Source organism: Pleuronectes platessa, chromosome 6, assembly GCF_947347685.1.
Source record: "Pleuronectes platessa chromosome 6, fPlePla1.1, whole genome shotgun sequence".
In the NCBI taxonomy this organism is placed as follows: Eukaryota; Metazoa; Chordata; class Actinopteri; order Pleuronectiformes; family Pleuronectidae; genus Pleuronectes; species Pleuronectes platessa.
The window spans coordinates 5,858,082-5,864,081 of NC_070631.1; positions in this window are offsets into that span (position 1 = coordinate 5,858,082).

The window sequence follows — 6,000 nt, forward strand, 5'->3', positions numbered from 1 at the left end:
CTCTTGAAATCAATATTCTTTGCAAACGGCCAGCTCGTCATCGATCATGGTCACCTTGATATTTATGTAATGAGATATTTTAGAAAACGAAAAACCTTCTCCGGCATCAGCAGTCAACATCTGAACGTGTCGAGGGAATAGCAGAATATATCCAGGCTTTGTTTCACCCTCCAAAATCCCCAGAGGGCAGTGTGAGTAAGATGAAAGATATCTGCTCAACAAAACACTCATATAGCTGATTATTCATGTTCATCTCGAAGGGGACAGTTGTCAACAGATATATATGCACAGAAAGCTGTATTTCAAAGCAGCCGCACTGAGGATGTTTACTTAGATACTGTTCTATGAGCAGGTTAACTTTAAAAGCATTTGTGCTTTGCGTCTGTGTCTCTTTTTGCTGCTTCTCCCCACCAAATTATGAGAAAACATGCTTTTTACATCAAGATCCATTAATTATTCCCTGGAAAATTGGTCAAAAAAACTAAAAACACCTTGGAATGTGAAAGAAAGTGATAAAAACAAAAATCCTGTAGCCGCCACAAAATGTACTGGGTTCTGTCTTCATCATTTCAGCGAGTTTCATGGAATTCTGTTTGGTAGATAAGGATGAAAACTAAGGATGGGGGGGGGGGGGGGGGTCGAAATTGTACTTTTTACTTCAGTGCAGTAGTATTTTTACATATTCAGTTATTTTGCCCACCTTTTAAAGATGAAGCTCTATGGCTGAAACTCGTGAATGATAACAGTTTGTTACACTATGCTTCTTACACAGTGAAATATGTCCTTCTTGGGTGTTACCTTCAAATATATTATTATTTACGGTCAATAGTCCAAAATAACCTGACATTTTGAAATGAAAACCTTTTATGATTTGTTATTCATCTAGTGAATAAGCTTCAAATTAAACGTATAAAACTTCTAGCGAATCTTAGAGGTCACACAGCTAAAGCTCAAAGTTGCTCAAAAGCTGAGTCAGACTCTGACTGTATAGGTTTATCACACAGACTCTCTTTATAGACCTATGATGCATCTTTACTTCCTTGCACTATATATATCTTTGAGAAACAAATATTTGACGTGTACTTTGCCTTTTTAGTTTGGTCCGTGTCCCAGCCATTAACATAGAGGAGGTCGGCTCTATGACCCATACTGCAGCCAGCCACTGGGGGGGGGCTATCGAGACGCTTGAGCTGCACTTTTGGCTCAAACATTGGCTTATCATAAAAAACATTGATCTTAGCTGCTTTAATTAAAAGGATCTGAATATTTATTCCACCTCTGGTGTATTGTATTGACATTACGTCAGGATGTTAGGGAACAGCGAGCAGAAATCCCCCTGTGAAGCCCAGCGTGGTGCAAAGCCAGTCTGGTATTACAGACACTTGACCAGACAAACTGAGCTGCTGCTGCTGCTGGACATCAGGCTTCCTGGTGGAATACAAATGGGATAAAACAAAGCCCTGAAGAGGACGGACGTTTTTCTGAACTCAAACAAAAGAGGAAGTTAAACCCCCAAAACTACTCAATCATGACTAATGCTTGTAAAAGAAATTGAGTTGCAAAGCAAAAGGACTTAATGAGATTATGTTAAACATAATTAACAATCTGGGAAACAAATTTGCCCAAAACCCGGGAAGAGCACAGCTTCTTTTTGTTTTTGTCGGACGATGAGCCTAAGAATGTGTGAATTATCACCGCAACACACATTTACCCCACTTTTCAGAGTTGACAATGCACAGCCCCTGACCAGTATCCCTAATCTGCCACTCAAAATACATTTAGCCTTTGTGAGAACAAATGTGCGGCTCCGAAACACTGGTCGTGGAGACTCTCTGCTGCCTATTAGAAGCATTGTTCCTCTTTATCTGGTGAACACAGACAACCACTGAAGCTTGCATGTCTGGGGATGGTGCTACTGTTGTGTGCATATTACAAGAAGAATACAAGGACTGTCCTGTGGATTATAATCTATCCTTTGAATAGCACGCTGCATTACAGCGCTTTATACGAGCAAATATGATTGAGGAGCTGAAGAATGGACGGATGACAACTGCCCACAAGCTCTGTAGCATCTATAGATTGTGCACACGTGCAGCTAGATGTGATCAGTGGCATTTGGATGATAGAAAATAAGCGGGCTGTGTTATCAGTCCATCAGGGCAGCACACTTGAGTGACCATTTCGAGCCCAGAGATAATATTGTAAGATTTCATTGAAATCCTCTGTCTTGATTTGGGAAAATTGTATTGAGTCTGAGATAGCTCCCAATCCCCATGTGCGGACGTCTGAGATAGGCACTCCGGCGTCGTGTCCCCGGGGATCGACGCCCAGGCCTGGGCTGAGACTGAGAGCATGACGGAGAGACTGGGCACGGAAAAGGGAGAGAAGCAGAAATAATTATGAGAGCAACCGAGGCGTATCGGCTTGTCCTTGGCTCAAAATGAAAAGCAGGATGTGACATGATGGCACAAATCAACTGCAGGCCCATATACGATACCTGATTCGCTCATAACATCTGTGTAATTACACATCAGGAACCTTGTAATACTGGGATTCTGTTACCAAATTGTGTCATCTTCGCATTTCTGGCCGGGACCCAGGATAATTAAGTGTATCATTACCCCGAACTGAAGCTATCGACGGGCAGGGGAGCGGTGATGATGGCGGCTCTCTCCGGGAATGTGCGCGGCATTAATGTGCAACTTATTTTGATGCCCAGCGTGCACTGTGACGTGAGGGGTTTAGAGTACACTGGCCTTGTGTAATCGCGAAATGAACGCCACAGTGGCTGAGGTGAATCAATGTCCTCAGAGGTTCTTTGTGTTTCAAGGGCAGTCTCTCCTGAGTCGCGGGCTGACATGATGAGATTGTTGACTGTCGCAGCTGCCACGCTAAGCCTGCCAAAGGTGTGTGATTAAATTCCCATTCTTTTCCCACAGAGAAGTGGAGCCATTTAGAAACCTATAAACCATATGGGCGACTCAATGAATTGTCTTTAAAGTAGTTCCCATAGGTTTACCTCAGACGGGAATGAGAACGGAAACTTCTGTGTGCCACGCACGGTTTGTATGTGCACAGTGTTTTTATTTCTAAATTTAGAATTTCACGTAGTTTAGTCACGCTTGTAGAGAAGTTGTCAATAGGTAGTGTGAAAATTGTTAAAACCCCATTTTCTGCTTTTCAGTGGTGCTATTACATAAGTTGGTATAAAAGGTTGAACAAAATAAAATCATTAAAATAAAACAGCCTAAGATACTAAAAAGACTCAATACTATAAATGATTGTATGCAGTGTTATGCATGTATGCGTATGCATGTGTCTTATTTGGCTTATTCCTCCTGTTGTAAAACCATTAGGTGACATGGTTGTAGTTTTATTTTGAAATCTGTTATCTGCTAATGCTCATCAAATGTGAATTAATCCACGGCTCAAAATAGACCCAAAAAAAACAACGATTTAGTCCTGTGTGAGTAACTTCTGCTGAACGCGGCAGCACCCAGCTGTTTGGGGAATTGACTAAGCCTTTTCTAAAGAAATGAAGCTACATACAGAGGGATAATTGTGACCTGATTTTAAGGATTTACATCTGAGAAGAAACCAATGGGCTTGAGTCTTAGTGCCACAAGAGGATAGGGAAGTTGCAGAGTCTTGAGAAATGGATTAATCCATTGTTGGTTTTCATCCTTTCAAAAAAATAAATAAAAAAATCTTGCAACAAGTCCTGGAAATTAAACAGCATAATACATGATCTATATTTGCCCTCTGGAGTGTCTCCAGGACTTTGTGACTCGAGGATATGTTGTTTCTGGACATTTGCTGAAAGGAAGAAAGAGCAGACTTCCAAATAAAGTTGGACTGGAACAGCGTGACAAACACGAGAGGAATTAATTCAAATTAAACAAAGAAAAACAATTTGGATTAAAAGAAAAAAAAAACTAGTGCCTGTTTGGAATGGGTTGTTTCTTTGGCTCATCGTTACATACTGCTTCCAGCTTTTCTTCATGGAACTGTGAAAGTGACCTGCAGTCATTAAGCCACGGGAAGTAAAGACCTGCTGCTGGACTCAGTCCACAGAAACCTGAAGCTGCACCACCGCTGCTGCACAAAGAGCTGTTCACCCGTTTCTGTAAAGTTCGGTGAAGCTCCACTCAGTACGCGTAAAACTGAAGAATCAGTTGTTGTTGTTGTCGCGAACACACCTGATTCCAGAAACATGTCCATTGTCGTGGTCCCACTGTTTCCCTGATCATGAGTCCCAGCCGCAGGTACTGCAGAGCGCTGGTCGCCTGTTTTTCCAAAGTATATTATTATCAAACGTTTTGTTATTCCAAATCACACCAAATTCCACACAGCACTTTCATGAGCCCTTCACAATACTAATGCAAAGTGTGAAAACGATAAGATGAACAGTTCTTGAGATGCATCAGCCACATACACACAGTCAGAGATTTCTGGAATTAGTAGATATAGAACATAAGGGAACAGTCTTAAAACCAACAGTATGAAATACATTCAGTGTCTGGTGCCATTTTTACATTGGATGGCAAAGTTGAATTTTCATTAACATTTTTTCTTGAATCCTCCTGAAAAGTGAAGTCACGTGTCGTTTTTTTCCAGTAATTTTACAGCTGCAGGAAGACTTGTGGTTCAGCCGTATGGGCAGCACAGCTCGGCACGAGAGGGTTCCTCAAGCCCTGGTCCAATTAAATTACTAGTGACATTTATTGTCCTTGTGTCCTTGATGATTCTTCCAGCTTTCCTCATGCTCCTCTGGATGCAGAGCTCCTGCGCGGATAGCAGTTCAGATCCGGTGATGCGTTGAGCAGCTTTGATCAGTCTCTGCAGGGCTTTACTGTCTTGCTTACAGCTGCTCCCATTTCAGGCTGCGATGCAGCCAGAGAGGATGCTCTCAATGGTGTGTAAATGTGCGCTTACAGAATATCCTCTTGTCCATGTCAAACTTCTTCAGTCCCCTGAGGAAGAAACTATGCTGGTCTGCAGATCTCACCTCTGACTTGTTATGAATTGACCACCTCAGGTCTTTAATGTGAACCCAGAGGAACTCGAAGATGTTGATTCTCTCCACAGTAATGTGCATATACAACCTTTCAAATGGATTTTGTTGTCATTAAAGCCACGGTGAAAGGGCTCTTACCTCCTCTCTGCAGTAACTCTTAGCATTCCTGTCGATTAGGCCATTGCTGGTGTTGCCTCCATGCTTCTTACACAGATGCCGGATTTGACATAAATGCCTGAGAAAACCCAAAGAAAAACAGGTCTCACTTTGCAATAAGATGTGTGTTGATCCACTTTATGTTTTTCTTAACTTATTTAACTGAAGGTGTTTCTCATAATGGCAGTTCTTGTTATCTCGTGTCGGCAACTGATGTCAAAAATGTCAAAGTATTATACAGTGCCTTGCATAAGTATTCACCCCCTTTGGACTTTTCTACATTTTGTCATGGTATAACCACAGATTAAAATTTATTTCATCGAGAGTTTATGTAATGGACCAACACAAAATAGTGCATCATTTGGAAGTGGGGGGAAATATTACATGGATTTCACAATTATTTACAAATAAAAATCTGAAAAGTGTTGAGTGCATATGTATTCACCCCCTTTACTGTGAAACCCCTAACAAAGATCTGGTGCGACCAATTGCATTCACAAGTCACATTTGCAAGTCACATGATTAGTAAATAGGGTCCACCTGTCTGCAATTTAATCTCAGTATAAATACACCTGTTCTGTGACGGACTCAGAGTTTGTTGGAGATCATTACTGAACAAACAGCATCATGAAGACCAAGGACCTCACCAAACAGGTCAGGGATAAAGTTGTGGAGAAATATGAAGCAGGGTTAGGTTATAAAAAAATATCCAGAGCTTTGAACATCTCTCTGAGCACCATAAAATCCATCATAAGAAAATGGAAAGAATATGGCACAACCGCAAACCTACCAAGAGGACGCCGTCCACCCAAACTGAAGAGTCGGAC